Source organism: Bubalus kerabau, chromosome 1 (assembly GCF_029407905.1).
Source record: "Bubalus kerabau isolate K-KA32 ecotype Philippines breed swamp buffalo chromosome 1, PCC_UOA_SB_1v2, whole genome shotgun sequence".
Classification (NCBI taxonomy): Eukaryota; Metazoa; Chordata; class Mammalia; order Artiodactyla; family Bovidae; genus Bubalus; species Bubalus kerabau.
In genome coordinates this window covers 18,433,074-18,453,718 of record NC_073624.1, presented here as the reverse complement: position 1 = coordinate 18,453,718, position 20,645 = coordinate 18,433,074, and the positions used below count along the sequence as shown (strand labels likewise).

The following is a 20,645-nucleotide window of genomic DNA, read 5'->3' as shown; positions in this document are numbered from 1 at the left end:
AAAACTCAACATTCAAAAAACAAAGATCATGACATCTGGTCCCATCACGTCATGGCAAATAGATGGGGAAACAGTGGAAACAGTGACAGACTTTATTTTTGGGGGCTCCAAAATCACTGCAGATGATGATTGTAGCCATGAAATTAAAAGATGCTTACTCCTTAGAAGAAAAGCTATGACCACCCTAGACAGCATGTTAAAAAGCAGAGACATTGGTTTGCCAACAAAGACCCGTCTAGTCAAAGCTATAGTTTTTCCAGTAGTCATGTATGAATGTGAGAGGTGGACCATAAAGATGGCTGAGTGCTAAAGAACTGATGTGTTTGAACTGTGGTGTTGAAGAAGACTCTTGAGAGTCCCTTGGACTGCAAGGAAATCAAACCAGTCAGTCCTAAAGGAAATCAGTCCTGAATATTCATTGGAAGGACTGTTGCTGAAGCTGAAGTTCCAATACTTTGGCCACCTGATGTGAAGAACTGACTCATCTGAAAAGACTCTGATGCTGGGAATGATTGAAGGCACGAGGAGAAGGGGACAACAGAGGATGAGATGGTTGGATGGCATCAGTGACTCGATGAATATGAGTTTGAGCAAGCTCCGGGAGTTGGTGATGGACAGCGAAGCCTGGTATTCTGCAGTCCATGGGTCACAAAGAGTCGGACATGACTGAGTGACTGAACTAATTTTGGGGGAAAAATCTGCTATACAACAATATAACCAGAACCTGAATTTCTAATCTGAAGAATATCCTCTGATCTTGCATTTTGATGTTTGTGCCTTATGCTGAGCTAATGTGTGGCTACACTTATTCTTTAGTTCTTAGTTTCTGGTAACAAGTTTTTGTGCTCTAGAAGGATTTGGTTTTTGTTATCATTTCTCTACAAAGATACACATTTTGTCAGTGCTTAATTCCACAAGCACTTTAATCATGGCTATTTAAATTCTCTGTCAGGTAACTCTAGCAGCTGAAAACTCTGGGAAATTCTTTCTAGCGTCTCCTTTTTCCTTTCTGTTTTTCATGAGATCTATTTTATATGTGTTTGTTTTAAAGATAGATATTGAAGAAATTGTAGAACTCCTTCAGAAAGAATTTTGTTTTGCTTCTACTTAGGTGTAGATTTGGGCTTCCCTGGTGGCTTAGACGGTAAAGCATCAAAGCTGGAGACGTGGGTTACATCCCTGGGTTGGGAAGATCCCCTAGAGGAGGGTGTGGCAACCCACTCCAGTATTCTTGCCTGGAGAATCAGCATGGACAGAGGAGCCTGGAGGGCTACAGTCCATAGGGTTGCAAAGAGTCAGACAAGACTGAGTGACTAAGCACAGCTCAGGGATAGATTTAGTGATAAAACATCTTACTTAACTCATTCTTACAGCAACACTTGGGTTAAAACAGAAATTGTGGTACTGTCAGAAGCAGAACTCTCCTTGGAGAAGGTGAACACTAAGATTATGATAACTTTACTACTGGGTCACAACTTTCATCTTAGGCTCCATCACTAGGTCATTATTTCCTTTAACAGTTTCTTATTATTCAACCCTTCCAGACTTCTGATCATTGCTGTTTCTGCAGGAAATCACACCCAGGTGCTGCCGCAGTGCAACGACTCCATATCTGAACCAGCAGGCTCTACGGCCTCAGAGGAGAGCGTCCCCTACTGCTCAGGTAAGGGTCCCACAGGACAGAAGACCCTTCTCAACCCTTGGGGTCACCGCCGCATTGTCCCATTTCTCTCTCCTCAGACAGCAGACAGCTCCGCCTGGTGGACGGAGGAGGTCTCTGTGCCGGGAGAGTGGAGATCCTTGACCAGGGCTCCTGGGGCACCATCTGTGATGACGGCTGGGACCTGGACGATGCCCACGTGGTGTGCAGGCAGCTGGGCTGTGGAGAAGCCCTCAATGCCACGGGGTCTACTCACTTTGGGGCAGGATCAGGGCCCATCTGGCTGGACGACCTGAACTGCATAGGAAAGGAGTCCCACGTGTGGAGGTGCCCTTCCCGGGGCTGGGGGCAGCACGACTGCAGACACAAGCAGGACGCGGGGGTCATCTGCTCAGGTCCGTGCTGCACACTGTCCACAGGCTGGGAGAGGGGTGGGGCCCTGGAGGACGGGGGTCTGAGCCCTGAGGGAGAGATGCTGAAAGGATCAGAGAAGGAGGCTTCCTTCCATGGAGCCTGTCTTCCCAGAAGATATGAAGATGAGGTGCTTTCACTTCCTCCTGCAGCAGCTGAGGTTCTGGCCCTTTCGTTTCAGCAGTGTTTCCTGGCAGAGCCTTTTCTCACAGGTTTTCTTGAAAGCAGGGCTCTCTCTTCAGTTACATACAAAAAATTTAAACCCACAGTACTAGTTTTCATTTGCTTAGTTAACAACATACCAACTAGTGGTTTAAAACAATATGTGTTTATTGCCTTACTTCTGTAGCTTAGATGTCCAGCAGGGATCTCACTGGGCTGGGATCAAGGCTTTAGCAGTGCTGCATCACTTTTGCAGCTTTAGGGGCGAATCCGTTTCTTGTCTTTTCAAGCTTCTAGAAACTGCCTACATTCTTTGGTTCATAGCCCCCTTCATCCATTTTCAGATCAGCAATGCTGCCTGTCTTCAACCATTATCCGGAGTCACATCTCTCTCTCTAACCAGAGCTAAGAAAAGTATTCTACTTTTAAATACAGTGGGTCTAAGGTTGTGGTTAGACTCGGCTCACATTGTTAATACAATATTCTAGCTTAAACTCACCATCCCACGGTCCTTACCTTAATCACATTTGTAAATCCCTCTTGTCAGATATGGTAACAGATTCACAAGTTGCAGAGATTGGGATGTGGACATTCTGGGGTTAATTATTCTACCTATCTCCTCAGTATCCACATCACATCACTTTGACATACTCTAAAGATTTTGTCAGGGAGCAGGATTCAGCTTCCCTCCCTCACTAGCACCTGCGAAGTTTGGTCTTCCTCTCAGTTCATTTCCACTACACCATTGTGGTAGAAATAGAAAGACAGACACAAATGGACAAAGTCAGTTAAAAGGGAGGCGATGTCAGTCTTGTAATCTAGTGGGTATCTCTTGAACAAGGTCAGAGATGAATGTTCACTATTTCTAGAAGAAAGGAAAACCTAGAACATCCAGGAAAGATTTTACTGTGTCCTGTCTCCTCCCCTTTCAACCTTAGAGTTCCTGGCCCTCAGGATGGTGAGCGAGGACCAGCAGTGTGCTGGGTGGCTGGAAGTTTTCTACAATGGGACCTGGGGCAGTGTCTGCCACAGCCCCATGGAAGACATCACTGTGTCCGTGATCTGCAGACAGCTTGGCTGTGGGGACAGTGGAACATTCAACTCCTCTGTTGGTCTCAGAGAAGGTTCTAGACCCCGGTGGGTGGATGGAATCTGCTGTCAGAAAACTGACACCTCTCTCTGGCAGTGTCCTTCTGACCCTTGGAATTACACTTCATGCTCTCCAAAGGAGGAAGCCTATATTTCGTGTGCAGGTAACTCACTGTCTGCTTCTGTGTGTCTGTCCCAATCCCTGTAGGATGCAGTGAGATTCGATATTTTAAAATCTAAGTGATATTTTAGTAATCTAAGTTTAATTTGGGTCCACAAAAATGACATTAAGTAAAAATGTTAGTCACTCAGTCATGTCTGACCCTTTGCGACTCCATGGACTGTATAGCCTGCCAAGTTCGTCTGTCCATGGAATTCTCCAGGCAAGAATACTGTTATGGGTTGCCATTCCCTTCTCCAGGGGATCATCCTGACCCCAGGTATCAAAATTGGTCTTCCACATTGCAGTCAGATTCTTTACCGTTTGAGCCACCAGAGAAACCTAAATGAGGTAAGGATGGAACTAATTTAATTCATATATTCCAACCTTGATTGTTAAAATTTTTGAGATGTAATTCTTGTAACATTGTACTAGTCCTAAGTGTACAACATAGTATTTACGTATTTGTACATATTGGTAAATAATCAACACATGTATAGTAATATTCATCACAACATGTAGTTACAATTTTTTTCTTATGATGAAAGCTTTAAGATGTATTTTCCTACCTACTCTCAAGTATAAAGTACAGGGTTAACTGTAGTCACCATGCTGTACATTACATCCTCATGACATTAATTTTAGACCTGGAAGTTTGTATTTTTTGGCTACCTTCACCCATCCCATTTTGACCACATTGACCCTCTGGAGACCACCAAACTGTTCTTTGCACCTCTGAACTCATTTTTCTGTTTTTTTTTTTTTTTTAAATAATGCACATGTAAATAAGACTAAATGGTATTTTTCTTTCTCTATCTGATTTAGTTCATTTAGCATAAGGCCCTCAAGTTCCATCCATGTTGCAAATGGCAAGATTTTCTTCTTTTTTTATGGCTGGATATATGTACATAGCAAATTTTATTTATCCATTCATCCATCAAAAAAGGCTTAATGTTGTTTGGCTATTTTAAATAATTCTGCAATGAACATTGGGTTGCACATATCTTTTTAAGTTAGTGTTTTTATTTTCTTCAGATAAATACCCCGAAGTGAAATTACTACCTCACATGGCAGTTTTATTTTTAGGTCTGAGTTTCTATTGAGGAACCTTAATACTGTTTTCCATGGTGGCTGCACCAACTTATCTTTCCCCTAACTGTGCACAAGCTTTCTCTTCTCACCACAGTCTCAAAAATTCTTGTTATTTCTTGTCTTTTTGATAAAAACAACTCTATGAGGTGATATCTCACTGTGGTTTTGATTTGCATTTTCCTGATGATTAGTAATGTTGCATATCTTTTCATGTACCTTTTCATGAACAACTGTATGTTTTCTTTGAAAAAATGTCTATTCAGGTCCTCTGCCCATTTGTAAATAAGACTGTATTCTTTTGCTATTGAGTTGTATGAGTTCTTTATGTATTCCACATATTAACCCATATCAGAAATGTATTTTGCAATATTTTCTCTGATACTAAAGATTGTCTTTCCATTTTTTAAAAAATATTTTTCACCACGATATCTTCGCCCTTTATTTATATATTTACCAACCTGCATGCCCTACTGGATCTTAGTTCCCCAAACAGAGAATTAATCTGGGCCGTGGCAGTGACAGCACTGAGTCCTGACCACTGGACTGCCCGGCGAGTTCCTCGTGTTGCTGATGGTGTCCTTTGTTGTGCAGAAGCTTTTTAGTTTTATGTCATCCCACTTAGTTAGTTTTGCTCTTGTTGCCTAATGCAAAAAGCCACCACCAAAACTGATGTCTATAACTTTTTCTTCCAGGATTTTTATGGCTTCAGGACTTATGATTAAGTCTTTGATCCATTTTGAATTAATTTCTGTGAATGCTACGAGAGAGTGGTCCAGTTTTATTTTTTGCATGTAGCTGTCCAGCTTTCCCAACACCATTTATTGAAGAGAATGTCCTTTCGGCATTGCATATTCCTAGTTCCTCTGTCAAAAATTAATTAACTATATGTATTTGGGTTTATTTCTGGGCTCTCTATTCTATTCTGTTGATCTCTGCACCCATTTTTATACCAACACTATACTGTTTTGCTTAATACAGCTTTGAAATATAGTTTTAAATCCGGAAACATGGCACCTCCAATATTGTTCTTTCTCAAGATTGCTTTGGCTATTCAGGGTCCTTTGTGGTTCCATACAAATTTTAGGATTGTTTGTTCCATGTCTGTGAAAATTTCCTTTGGAATTTTGATAACAAAATCCACTATCTTTCATCAATGTCTTAGAGTTTCAGTGTACAGGACTATCACCTCTTTGGTTAAATTTGTTCCTAATAATTTATCAGTTTTTTGTTCAACTGTAAATAGAATTGTTTTCTTAATTTTTCCTTATGGCAATTTGTTATTAGTGTATCGAAATGCAACTGATTTTTGTATATGAATTTTATATCTTATGACTTCACTGAGTGTATTAGTTCTAACAAATTTTTTGGGGGGCTTTAGGGTTTTCTATATATAATATTATGAAATCTCCAAATAGCATCAGTTTTGCCTTTTCCTTTCAGATTTGTGTGTCCTTATTTTTTTTCCTTGCCGGATTGTTTTGGCTAGGAATACCAAACCTATGTTGAATAAAAGTGGTGATTAGGCATCTTTGTCTTGCATCTGATCTCAGAGAAAAAATATTCAGCTGTTTACTGTTGAGTATGAGGTTAGCTGTGAGTTTGACATATGGTCTTTATTATACTGAGATATAATCCCTCTGTATCTACTTTATAGAGGTTTTTAAAATCAGAAATGGATGTTAATATTTCCAACTGTTTTTTCTACATCTACTGAGAGGATATGATTTTCATTTTCATTTTGTTTACTTGGTGTATCACATTGATTAATCTGTGAATATTGAACCATCCTTGCATCCTTTGGAACAAATCTCACTTGATCATTGTGCATGATCCTTTGGATGCATTATTGAATTATGTTTTTTAATATTTTGTTGAGGATTTTTGTCCCTCTGTTTATCAGAGATATTTCTTGTCTGGTTTTGATATCAGAACCTTGTTGGTCTCATAAAATGAGTTTGGCAGTGTTCTTTTCTTCTGCTTTTTGAAGAGTCTGAGAAGGTTCCACCACTTAATACCATTACACTGGGAGTTGGGATTTCAACAGCAAGTGCTGAATGAAGTAACTAAATATTGGGGGGTGACAGATATTCAAACCAAAGTGCTTATTCCCTGCAACATTTCTCTATCTCTCTCTTTCCTACATACACAAACACACACACCCCATTCAGATATATCTTGAATGATACGCTGGGTGTTGCCTGAGAGAATGTGGTGATAGATATTTCAAAAACATATATATATATATGTATACCACTCCTTGACTCTCTTGCCTCATCTATTTGTCTTCTCCACTTGAAGGCTAAAGAAGCATTAAACTATTAAATCTTTTATTGATGACATTTTTCCTACAGTAAAGCACGAGAAAGTGGGAGGTGGTTAAGTGTCTGACTCTGAAAGTGTCAGAAAGCAGAGATCCTGCTGTCACTTTCTCCAGGATCTCTGTATAGATTGGGTAGGAGGTTTGATAGGATGATGTGGAAAGAATACATTAATTCTGATATTTTTTAACAGGTACATTTTACACTTATGTATATTTCTTTCAGTTTCAGGCTTTTGTGCCCTTTTCTTGGTGTTTTGTTTGTAATTTCTATTTCCTCTGATTACTTAGCTTTCTCAGTATACCTATTTGAGTCTATTGCAGACAGTTTTACTTTCAGTTCAGTTTAGTCGCTCAGTCGTGTCCAACTCCTTGTAACCCCATGGACTGCAGCACACCAGGACTCCCTGTCCATCACCAACTCCCAGGGTTTGCTCAAACTCATGTCCACTGAATCAGTGATGTCATTCAATCATCTCATCCTCTGTTGTCCCCTTATCCTCCCCCTTTCAATTTTTCCCAACATCAGGGTTTTCACCAATGAGTCAGTTCTTCACATCAGGTGATCAAAGTATTGGAGTTTCAGCTTCAGCATCAGTCCTTCCAATGAATATTCAGGACTGATTTCCTTTAGGATGGACTGGTTTGAACTCCTTGCAGTCCAACGGACTCTCAAGAGCCTTCTCCAACACTACAGTTCAAAAGCATCAATTCTTTGGTGCTCAGCTTTCTTTATAGTCCAACTCTCACATCCATACATGACTACTGGAAAAACTATACTCTTGATTAGACGGACCTTTGTTGACAAAGTAATGTCTCTGCTTTGTAATATGCTGTATAGGTTGGTCATAACTTTTCTTCCAAGGAGTAAGCATCTTATAATTTCATGGCTGCAGTCACCATCTGCAGTGATTTTGGAGCCCTCCAAAATAAAGTCTGTCACTGTTTCCATTGTTTCCCCATTTATTTGCCATGAAGTGATGGGACCAGATGCCATGATCTTAGTTTTCTGAATGTTGAGCTTTAAGCCAACTTTTTCACTCTCCTCTTTCACTTTCATCAAGAGGCTCTTCAGTTCTTTTTCACTTTCTGCCATAAGGGTGGTGTCATCTGCATATCTGAGGTGATTGATATTTCTCCCGGCAATCTTGATTCCAGCTTGTGCTTCATCCAGCCCAGCATTTCTCATAATGTACTCTGCATATAAGTTAAATAAGCAGGGTGACAATATACAGCCTTGATGTATTTCTTTCCCTATTAGGAACCAGTCTGTTGTTCCATGTCCAGTTCTAACTGTTGCTTCCTGACCTGCATACAAACTTCTCAAGAGGCAGGTCAGGTGGTCTGGTATTCCCATCTCTTGAAGAATTTTCCACAGTTTGTTGTGATCCACGCAGTCAAAGGCTTTGGCATAGTCAATAAAACAGAGACAGATGTTTTTCTGGAACTCTTTTGCTTTTTCGATGATCCAACAGATGTTGGCAATTTGATCTCTGGTTTCTCTGCTTTTTATAAAACTGGCTTGAACATCTGGAAGTTCATGGTTCATGTACTGTCGAAGCTTAGCTTGGAGAATTTTCAGCATTACTTTGCTAGTGTGTGATATGAGTGCAATTGTGTGGTAGTTTAAACATTTGTAGACATTGCCTTTCTTTGGGATTGGAATGAAAACTGACCCTTTCCAGTCCTGTGGCCACTGCTGAGTTTTCAAATTTGCTGGCATATTGAGTGTAGCACTTTCACAGCATCATCTTTTAGGATTTGAAATAGCTCAACTGGAATTCCATCACCTCCACTAGCTTTGTTCGTAGTGATGCTTCCTAAGGCCCACTTGACTTTGCATTCCAGGATGTCTGGCTCTAGGTGAGTGATCATACTATCATGATTATCTGGGTCATGAAGATCTTTTTTGTACAGTTCTTCTGTGTATTCTTGCCACCTCTTCTTAATATCTTCTGCTTCTGTTAGGTCCATACCATTTCTGTCCTTTATTGAGCCCATCTTTGCATTAAATATTCCCTTGGTATCTCTAATTTTCTTGAAGAGATCTCTAGTCTTTTGCATTCTATCGGTTTCCTCTATTTCTTTGCACTGGTCACTGAGGAAGGCTTCTTATCTTTCCTTGTTATTCTCTCCCTTCAGGGAACTTCCATAAGCCTCTTATCCTCCTCCATCAGAGGGCAGACAAACTGAAAACCACAATTACAGAAAACTGACCAATCTGATCATATGGACCACGCCTTGCCTAACTCAGTGAAACTATGAGCCATGCCAATTTGGCCACCCAAGATGGACGAGTCATGGTGGAGAGTCCTGACAAAATGTGGTCCACTGGAGAAGGGAATGGCAAACCACTTCAGTATTCCTGCCTTGAGAAGCCCATGAACAGTATGAAAAGACAAAAATATAGGACACTGAAAGATGAAGTCCCCAGTTTGGTAGGTGCCCAAATTGCTACCGGAGATCAGTGGAGCAATAACTCCAGAAAGAATGAAGAGCTGGAGTCAAGGCAAAGACAACACTCAGCTGTGGATGTGACTGGGGATAGAAGCAAAGTCCAATGCTGTGAAGAGCAATAGTGCATAGGAACCTGGAATGTTAGGTCCATGAATCAAGGCAAATTGCAAGTGGTCAAACAGGAGATGGCAAAAGTGAACATAGACATTTTAGGAATCAGCGAACTAAAATGGACTGGAATGGGTGAATTTAACTCAAATGACCATTATATCTGCTACTGTGGGCAAGAATCCCTTAGAAAAAATGAAGTAGCCATCATAGCAAACAAATGAGTCCAAAATGCAGTACTTGGATGCAATCTCAAAAATGACAGAATGATCTCTGTTCATTTCCAAGGCAAACCATTCAATATCACAGTATTCCAAGTTTATGCAATGGCAACCCACTCCAGTACACTTGTCTGGAAAATCCCATGGATGGAGGAGCCTGGTAGGCTGCAGTCCATGGGGTCTCTGGGAGTTGGAGATGACTGAGTGACTTCACTTTCAGTTTTCACTTTCATGAATTGGAGAAGGAAATGGCAACCCACTCCAGTATTCTTGCCTGGAGAATCCCAGGGACAGGGGAGCCTGGTGGGCTGCCATCTATGGGGTCACACAGAGTTGGACACGACTGAAGCAACTTAGCAGAAGTAGTAGCATGCCCGAACCAGTAATGCTGAAGAAGCTGAAGTTGAAGCTATGAAGCTTCTATGAAAGCTTCTATGAAGACCTACAAGACCTTATAGAACTAACACCCCCAAAAGAAGTCCCTTTCATTATAGGGCACTGGAGGGCAAAAGTAGGAAGTCAAGAAACACCTGGAGTAACAGGCAAATTTGGCCTTGGAGTAAGGAATGAAGGCAGGGCAAAGGCTAACAGAGTTTTGCCAAGAGAATGCACTGGTCATAGCAAATACCCTCTTCTAGCAACACAAGAGAGGACTCTACACATGGACATCACCAGATGGTCAACACCAAAATCAGATTGATTATATATTCTTTGCAGCCAAAGATGGAGAAGCTCTATATGGTCAGCAAAAAGAAGACCAGGAGCTGATTGTGGCTCAGATCATGAACTCTTTATTGCCAAATTCAGACTTAAATTGAAGAAAGTAGGGAAAACCACTAGACCATTCAGGTATGACCTAAATAAAATCCCTTACGATTATACAGTGGAAGTGACAAATCGATTTAAGGCACTAGATCTGATAGACAGAGTGCCTGATGAACTATGGATGGAGGTTCATGACATTGTACAGGAGACATGGAGCAAGACCATCCCCAAGAAAAACAAATGCAAAAAAGCAAAATGACTGTCAAGGAGGCCTTACAAATAGTTGTGAAAAGAAGAGAAGCAAAAAGCAAAGGAGAAAAGGAAAGGTATACCCATTTGAATGCAGAGTTCCAATGAATAGCAAGGAGGGTTTTGCTTTACTCAGTAGCCATTTATCTATCTTTTTCTGAAGTCTACTTGGTAAATCTGTATATTCCCCTTAAGAGTTTCTTCTTACTACAGAAATATTCTCTTGTGCATGTGTCATGTTGAATAATAGATGAGAGTAGTTTAGAATCTATTTAACAATTTTCCACTGAAACCCATGGAGGATTCATGTTGATGTATGGCAAAACCAAAACAATATTGTAAAGTAATTAGCCTCCAATTAAAAGAAATACGTTAATATTAAAAAGTATGTAAGTGAAATTTTAAATATAAATTTATTCTGTGTTTATGGACTAATTTTCTTTAATACACTTTATTTTCATAAACCATTATCATTAATTTATATTTGCTTCACTATTTTGTTGATCAGCATTGATTTAAAGAAAATATATTTCACTGAACTTTATTCATCTGCTTATTTATTTAATAAACATTTAACAAGCACTTATCATGGTATTTAGAATATGTTCTCCGTCCATACTTGTTGAATGAGTGCATACAATGTGCAAGCACTGTCTTAATAGAAGAAACACAGGGTAATTAAAGTATGCAAGGTCTTTCCTTCATTCAGGGGTGTGAGTGTGTGTGTGTGCCTTTATAGACACCTGTGTTTATATTTGTTATTGAATGTGGAGAGTGATTAATAAGTAAATTTTTATAGGTGTTTCAGATATCTTTCTCTGTCTTTAATTTTTTTCTCTAGAATATTTTACAAATTTTCTTATTTATTTTTAGGAACTCTATAAACTAACATCATTTACAATTTTTCTAACATTATTTGGAAATATTTCCCCATCTTTTGTGTATGATTTTAGGTTTGTATATGTGTATGGGAGGTTATGTGATCAAATTTATAACGTTTTAGTTTTTTGACTATGCCTTTAATGCAATGTTTCAAATGCCATTCTTCATCTCAAAATAACTTTTAATCAAGTTTATTTTCTACAAGTGATTTTATAATTCCACTAAGTAATATTTAAAACCTTACTGCATATAAATTTATTTTATTGTGCATGATGGTGTAATATTGTCACCAGTTAGGAATTATATCTTAGATATGTGGTATTTTTACTTAAAATTTCAAAATAAAAGTATATTATTTCATGACCTCATGGGTATGACACCAAAAGAATAGGTAAAAATAGACACGTGAGAATATCTCAGATGGCTCAGTGGTAAAGAGTTCACCTGCCAGTGGAGGAGACACACAAGACATGGATTCAACGCCTGGGTCAGGAAGATACACTGGAGAAGGAAATGCAACTCACGCCAGTATTCTTGCCTGGGGAATCTCATGGACAGAGGAGCCTGGCAGGCTATACTCCATGGGGTTGCAATGAGTTGGACACGACTGAATGACTAAACACCAGCAGGACAGTAAAAGAAACAACAGTAGAGTGAAAAGGCACCTTACAGCAAATCATATAAGGGATTAATTTGCAAAATATATAAGAACACTACAGCTCAAGAGCAAAACAAAGCAACAACAGCAAAACCTCTAATAAACTGATTAAAAAAATTAGTCAGGAACTAGCCATTTCTCCGAAAAAGACATATGGATAGCTAACAGGTATATGAAAATACACTGACATCTTTAATCATCAGAGAAATGTAAATGAAAACCACAATGAGATGTCATCTTACATCTGTCAAAATGGCTATAATTAAAAAAAAAGACAAATGTTGACAAGGTTGTGGAGAAACTGGAACTCTTCTGGATATTTATCCACATTAAATGTGTATATTGCATCTCAAAACTATGACCAAAAAACCTGTATAATTTATAGTGATTTGCCTTTTCGTTCTGGTATTAAGTTTTTTCTCTCTGCTCTTGATTAGTATTGCTCAGTGTTGATCAGTTTTCAGTGAGCCATGTTTGAACAGCTTTCCTCTGTTGTCTTTGTCTTATGCTTACTTTCTTTTTTAGATTAACTTTATTTCTTTCTTTATTAATTCCAATCTTGTACATCCTTTAGGCTTTATGTCTCATATCCTAGCTTCTTAAATGAAAGCTTACATTTTTTCATTTTCTGTCTCTCCTCTTTTCTAAATCTAGGGTATAAATTTCCCTTAGACACTACTTTAGTTGCATTGGAAGAATTTAGTTACAGCATACCTTTGTTACCATTATTTCACAATATTTTCAAGTTTGAAAGTTATTTCCAGACCCAGGAATTCTTTGGAAGAATATTTCTTAATTTTCTCAGTAGGGATGGCTAAGTATATTTTCTTATTAATACTTAATTTCACTCTGTTCAAAGTAAATATTCTGTATAAATTCAATTCTCTGAAGGTTTTTGTTCTATCACATGATCATCAAAACATCTACTTCTGCTCTGTTGACTATGCCAAAGTCTTTGACTATGTGGATCACAACAAACTGTGGAAAATTCTTCAAGATATGGGAATACCAGGCCACCTGACCTACCTCTTGAGAAATCTGTATGCAGGTCAGGAAGCAGTAGTTAGAACTGGACATGGAACAACAGACTAGTTCCAAATAGGGAAAGGAGTAAGTCAAGGCTGTATATTGTCACCCTGCTTATTTAACTAATATGCAGAGTACATCATGAGAAATTCTGGGCTGGATGAAGCACAAGCTGCAATCAAGATTGCTGGGAGAAATATCAATAACCTCAGATATGCAGATGACACCACCTTATGGCAGAAAGTGAAGAACTAAAGAGCCTCTTGATGAAAGTGAAGGAGGAGAGTGAAAAAAGCTCAACATTCAGAAAACTAAGATCATGACATCCGGTCCCATCACTTCATGGAAAATAGATGGGGAAACAGTGGAATCAGTGACAGACTTTATTTTGGGGGGCTCCAAAATCACTGCAGATGGTGACTGTAGCCATGAAATTAAAAGATGCTTACTCCTTGGAAGAAAAGCTATGAACAACCTAGACAGCATATTAAAAAGCAGAGACATTACTTTGTGAACAAAGGTCCATCTAGTCAAGGCTATGGTTTTGCCAGTAGTCATGTATGGATGTGAGAGTTGGACTGTGAAGAAGGCTGAGCACTGAAGAGTTGATGCTTTTGAACTGTGGTGTTGGAGAAGACACTTGAGAGTCCCTTAGACTGCAAGGAGATCCACACAGTCCATTCTGAAGGAAATCAGTCCTGAATATTCATTGGAAGGACTGATGCTGAAGCTGAAATTCCAATACTTTGGACAGCTGATGGGAAGAAATGACTCATTTGAAAAGACTCTGATGCTGGGAAAGGTTGAAGGTGGGAGGAGAAGGGGACAACAGAGGATGAAATGGTTGGATGGCATCACTGACTCGATGGACATGAGTTTGAGTAAACTCTGGGAGTTGGTGATGGACAGGGAGGCCTGGCGTGCTGCAGTCCATGGAGTTGCTGTCAGACACGACTGAAAGACTGAACTGAACTGAACTGATGATCATTTAAAAATGAAAGTTTCCAGTGAATTTACAATAAAGTAAATAACAAGTTGTGTCATTGTTGGGTGTATTGCTCTATATTTGTTATTTAGCTAACTGTTGTTTACATCTGCTATGTTCCTCATTCTTTTTTGTATACTTGGTCTGCATGCTATTGCAAAATGCATGTTAAAGTTCCCGCATTTTGATTATGATTTTGTCTATTTCTGTTCTTCGTTCTGTCAAGTATTATTCTATATTTCAAAGCAATCTTTTGACATTTTCTTGGATTTTAATATCTATAATATCTTCATTAAGGGTGTATCCTGTTATAATCATGAAAATGCCCTCTTTAACTCAATTAGCACATCTTGCTTTGAAGTCTACTTTCTGTGACATTTATATAGCTATTCCAGTTTTCTTACAGTTAGGATTCACACAGTATGTACATTTTCCCCATCATTTTACTGTCAACCTTTCTTTACCCTCATATATAAGCTGAATATCTTCATGGTAGTATTTACATGGATTTTGTGGTTTTGTCAAGATGGGCATTAATTTGAAGTGTCTAATCAATTTGCTGTAAGTGCAGTTATTGGTATTGTTGGGCTAGTATCTATCATTTACTTTTAATTGACCCACGTGCTTTATGTTCCTTTTTCCTCTCTTTCCCCCCTTCTTTTGTATTAAACAGATCTGTTATTATTCCAAATTTTCCTTTTTCCTTGATTTTCAGCAGCTTTACTAGGTGTGGGAGTTTTCATGCCCATCCATCCATTTTTTAAAAACTCTCAGTTATTATATCTTCAAGTATTACTTCTGCTGCTCTGTCTCTCTGTCTTAGCTTCTCTTCTCCTCCTATCCCACTCCTCCTCCTTCTCATCTCTAGGACTCCTCTAAGTCAGTAATTTTGAGTTGAGTTCTATCTAAAATTCTTCTAAACTTATTAATTCAACTCTCTAGACATTTTATTTTCAGTTGGTAACTGTTCCTTGATTTTTATAGTTATAATTAGTTGTTAATGTTTTTCATCTTTTCACCCATTTATTCTCTCATTTCCTCTTTTTTCCTCAATATATTGATCATAGTTAAAATCCATATCTGCTAACTCCAGCACCTCTATCATGTGAGTCTCTGCCTTCTCTTATTTTCTTTTATTTCACTTTGTTAATATGTCATGTCATCCCATGTCTTCAGCATTGAAAAAAGGATCCTCCAGATACATTTTCTAACCCTTGAGAGGATTCATATTCTGTTTAGTTAAGCAAGTAGGAGAAGGGTTGAAGATCACTCAAATATATAAATACAACTGAGAACTGAGCTGTAACAAGTCTAGGTTGCGGTTTTGGTAGCACTCCATCCATCTCTTATCTCTGTCCATGTGGCATGGGCCTTCAAAGATTTTGGTTGATAACCTGGGTATTTTGGTAGCTCAGCACCCAAGAGAGTAAGGGAATATACACTCTGCTCTCCAAGACTTTTGACATAGATCTTCGGCTTTCTGCCAGCTTCATGGCTTGTATAATGAGCACATATTCGAGGAAAAAAATCTGTTGTGTGAGAAAGGATTTCAGGTCTCCCAATTCTGTCTCACCACCAGGTAACCCCAAATTATGCTGCCTTCTCTGTCCAAATAGGAGTCCTCTGTTTCTCTGAGCCCAGATTCTGAGCCTTAACCTAGGCAAATTGGGAAATTCCTCCAGAGAAAAAGAAACTGTAGATCCTTGGCTAACATTGAAACATATTACATGATCTCCACTCTTTAGAATTTTAACATATTTAGTCCATGTTGTGTCCACACATGTCTGATACCTTTCAGTTCAGTTCAGTAGCTCAGTCATGTCCGACTCTTTGCCACTGCATGAATTGCAGCACGCCAGGCCTCCCTGTCCATCACCAACTCCCAGAGTTCATTCAAACTCACGTCCATCGAGCTGGTGATGCCATCCAGCCATATCATCCTCTGTCGTCCTCTTCTCCTCCTGCCCTCAATCCCTCCCAGCATCGGAGTCTTTTCCAATGATACCTTTACTTAAAGAAAATTTCCAGCATTTAAAGTTGTGTCTAACAAGACCATTGGTCTGCTTTCTCTTCCGTTCTTCATGTAAGTACAGAATTTGAGGTTTTATTCTCTACTTTTCACTTACTTAAACTACAACAGTGATAGACATCATTTAACCTTTCTTTCCATGACTGGTTATGTATCAAAGGAGAGAATAATGCAGTGTGTTTGTCAATATTGTTTGTTCAAAGGCTTTCAAGGCAGGAATATAACATATTTTTGCTCTGAGAGTTAGAAATACATATTTTCCCCTAGAGAACAAATAACTCCAAATTTTAGATAATAGCAATTCCTGACACAAAGTCCAAGGAGAGATTATATTCATTTGGGAGAAGAAGCTACATTCTGTGATTCCCAGTGGAATCTGGCCAATGTCAATCAATATCTTCTGACATCATCTCTCATGCAGGGTTGTTTAATCTACTCAAAGAGATTATACTTTTTGAAACTAAGTATCCAGATCTGGAGTTTGAAGCTTAGAATCATAAGTGAACTATTCTAGGGTAAACCATGGTGTCTGACAGACCATTTGTTTTTCAGTTCTCATGACTATACCAAGGAGAACGATTTTAATGATAGAGGATTCATGGCTGCTCCCCGAGGCTTCTGATGAGGCCACTGCCTGACTCTAAAGTCAAGGACCAAGAGTGTGTAGCTTATAAAGAATACATCCAGCTACCAGCCTAATCCTGTGACTCTGAACTCATTTAACCCCTCAGGGTAGAGAGACCAACATTTCCTGTAAATCTTTTTCAGATTCTGTGCAGAGCTCTACAAATCAGAATGTTAACTCTGATAGGACCTTGTAACACCATCTGTCTCAGACTACCTAGTAGTAATATTTCCTGTTTTTGTCCATTTTCATCCTTGTTATGCTCTTATCACTTCTATAAGAATCCAGATCCAAATGTTCCACAGGGCAATGACTCCGCAGCATCAGCTTCTGAAGAGAGCGCCCCCAACTACTCGGGTGAGGGTCCCACAGGACAGAAGATCTTTCTCATCTCCTGGTCAGCACCCCATTGCCCCATTTCTGTCTCCTCAGACAGCAGACAGCTCCGCCTGGTGGACGGGGGCGGGCCCTGCGCCGGGAGAGTGGAAATCCTTCACCAGGGTTCCTGGGGCACCATCTGTGATGACAGCTGGGACCTGGACGATGCCCGTGTGGTGTGCAGGCAGCTGGGCTATGGAGAAGCCCTCAGTGCCGTGGAGTCTGCTCCCTTTGGGGCGGGATCAGGACCCATCTGGCTGGATCACGTGTATTGTGGAAGAATGGAGTCCCACGTGTGGCAGTGGGCTTCCTGGGGCTGGGGGTGGCAAAACTGCGGTCATGACGGGGATGCAGGAGTTGTCTGCTCAGGTATGATCAGTGAATTGCCCACTGACTGAAAGAACAGAAAGTTCCAAGGAAGCTGGTGTCTGATCACCAGGGCAATAGATGTGTAAGCTAGAGACGTCTGAGATATCCTCCTTGAATGCATAAAGTATCTGTGAGTGATCAGTTCAGTTCAGTTGCTCAGTGGTGTCCGACTCTTTGCTACCCCATGGACCGCAGCATGCCAGGCTTCCCTGTCCATCACCAACTGCCGAAGCTTACTCAAACTCATGTCTATTGAGTCAGTGATGCCATCCAACCATCTCATCCTCTGTCTGCCCCTTCTTCTTCCGTCTTCAATCTTGCCTAGAATCAGGGTCTTTTCAAAGGAGTCAGTTCTTCCCATCAGGTGTCCAAAGTATTGGAGTTTCAGCTTCAGCATCAGTCCTTCCAATGAATATTCAGGATTGATTTCCTGATGGGCTTCATTTGTTTCTACTTTTCCTTTTACAAGTCTCTGCTATTTCTTCTCCAGTGATCTTACCTGATATAGCTTAATCTATATCCCAATAAAAATTGATACTCATTTTTATATAATTTACTTTTGGAAGAGTGAAACATTTGCAAATCACCACATGCACCTGCTTTGCACAGTGAGCCCATGGGAGGAAAGGGGTAGAATGAGGATGTGCCTTCCAGGATGGAGTCCTTTCTGTATATATAGTGCGAGACACATTTTTGTGCTAGGTTAGTTGTGGAGGCGCAGGGGACATCACCAAACAAATCAGAGAGGAACTTATGGATTTGTGCCAAATTGCAAGTCCCCTTTGAAAATTTAAATTTGAATATTCATAGCTCTTTGACTGGTAGGACAATACAGTTGTGGATGAAATGTTCTGAGTCTGGGTTCTCCTTTCATTGTTACTAGAAAGGATTGTCTGTTCTTTTTTTTCTTTAAAACCTCTGTATAAACCAAAATTTTGGAGGAACACTTAGCCACACACTGACAAGTCAAAGATATAGTCAATAAAATGTGAATTTCTATGTTTTGTGGTAATAAATTATATTTTATACCTGATGTCTTCAATGATATAAGAGAATTGTGTTTGGGGGCTTGTTTGATAGGAACAGGAGTAAGAGGACACCTGTAATTTTTGAAGAAGGTGGAGGAGACTTATAGTAGCTAAGAGGAAAAAGAAGAGCAATGGGAGATGTCAAAGGCCATATGGGGTTCTCTGAGCATCACTGCAGCTCCAGGTGTGGTGTGGAGGATGCTATGTATGCCTAAGGATACAGGTGGTCTGTACAGCAAGAGACCAGACAAGGATGTATTTTTATTATATTTAATACCTTTATCCACTCACACCAGCCTCCTATTGCACAAATTTTCTTACAATTTTCACACACATATCCTTTCATATAAAATTTAAAATCAAGTAGAAAATAAAAAAGAAATAATAATATGTCTCAGAAGTATCTATCCTGATGTGTACAAGACTTTATGGATTATTCAGCATATATTTGAGTGTTTAGCATGTATCTTGGTATATGAAACAGCATACAAGAAATATTTCTTTCTTGTTCTTTTTAAATTTGTAATCTCATGGGATTGATATAGAAACTAACAACCTGTTAAGTAAAAATGTTTTAATTAGAATGTGTATCCTATGACCAAACTCCCAGCCAGACCACACCAGATGTCCTAACCTGGACTGGGGAGTTGAAAGTGGGTAAGTAACAAAAGGCTAGCAGATCATCCTGGCTCTTACCATTCCCTCTTGGATAAGTGGTCAAGCTGGTCCTTCGATTCATTAATTTCTATAGTGTCTTTTCTGTTCTCTCCTGTTCTCTATAGTAGATTTTTATTCTGTTGACATATTCTTTCTGAACTTTAAATGTTCTCATACTTATGAAATCAGAGTCCTTTACCAGAAAGAATTCCACCGTGTACATAAATAATTATAAGCACAGTCAGAAATCAGGCAAATGTATTTAAAAGTTGTTCTTTATGATGAGAAATTTTATTTTTTTCATTAGGTTACCTTTCCTCTATCCAAAATGTGGTCCCTGAAGGTCAAATCATGTTGTGAGTCTTTCCCTTAGTCTCCCTCTTTCAGTTTCATACTCCATCCACTCCCAGTTTAACCTACCCCTCACCCCACCCACACTCCACTCCTACAGAAGTTCTTCCCTTTCAGAGTCTCTTTTCCATCCATTTGTAGCTCTTAGGATTGTTTTCTCTTGTCTGCAGTGGGAGAAATGGGAAAGGGAAACAGGGTTAGGTCGCAGATGGAAGGAGCACATGGGTAAAATGTGTTAAAAACTTGCTGGACAAATATTTTCCCCAAATCTTTGTTCATCCATATTGAGGCTTTTGTAATGTAGAAATCTGTAAATTATACATGGCTGTTTGCTCTGTCTTTTCTTCTTCTCCCTCTCCTTTTTTTTTTTTTTTTTTTTTTACAGCATGATGACTATTTCTCAAGAAATAGGAAAGTGGTTTGCAGTTAGCATATGAGTGCATGCTAGGTCTCTTCAGTCATGTCTGACTCTTTGTGACTCTATGAACTGTAGCCCATCAGGCTCCCTCATCCATGGGATTCTCCAGGACAGAATACTGGAATGGTTGCTATGCCCGCCTCCCAGGGATTGAACTTGTGCATTGGCGGGGGGGGGGGGGGGGGCGGTTCTTTACCACTAGTGCCACCTGGGAAGCACCTTTTAGCATATAGATAGAATTTAAAAACATTAAATTACCTTCACTCCATAGCATTTGCTAAGATTCTCATGTGTTGGAAGAAAACCAGTAATATGAACTAATCAACACAGTTAGTCATCTTGTATAGTCCCACTGAGAACTCATTCTCTCCTGGGTTCATTGGTAAATCCTAGGCTTTCTTGAAAGATGGCTAGGACCAACCCTTTCTCCTATGATTCTGACCTTTCTTCATATTCAAACTCATCTTTGGACAATTTCTTTTCACAATTCAAGTTGGATAAGAAATTCTTGGAATTTTTCACCATCAGAGATTATGAGAAATATATGG

At 39.5% G+C, this 20,645-nt stretch overlaps 1 pseudogene; it reads left to right on the top strand.

Moving 5' to 3' along the window:
- The window catches only part of LOC129619959 (antigen WC1.1-like), a 69,541-nt pseudogene that overhangs the window by 31,910 nt on the left and 16,986 nt on the right, over positions 1–20,645 (top strand).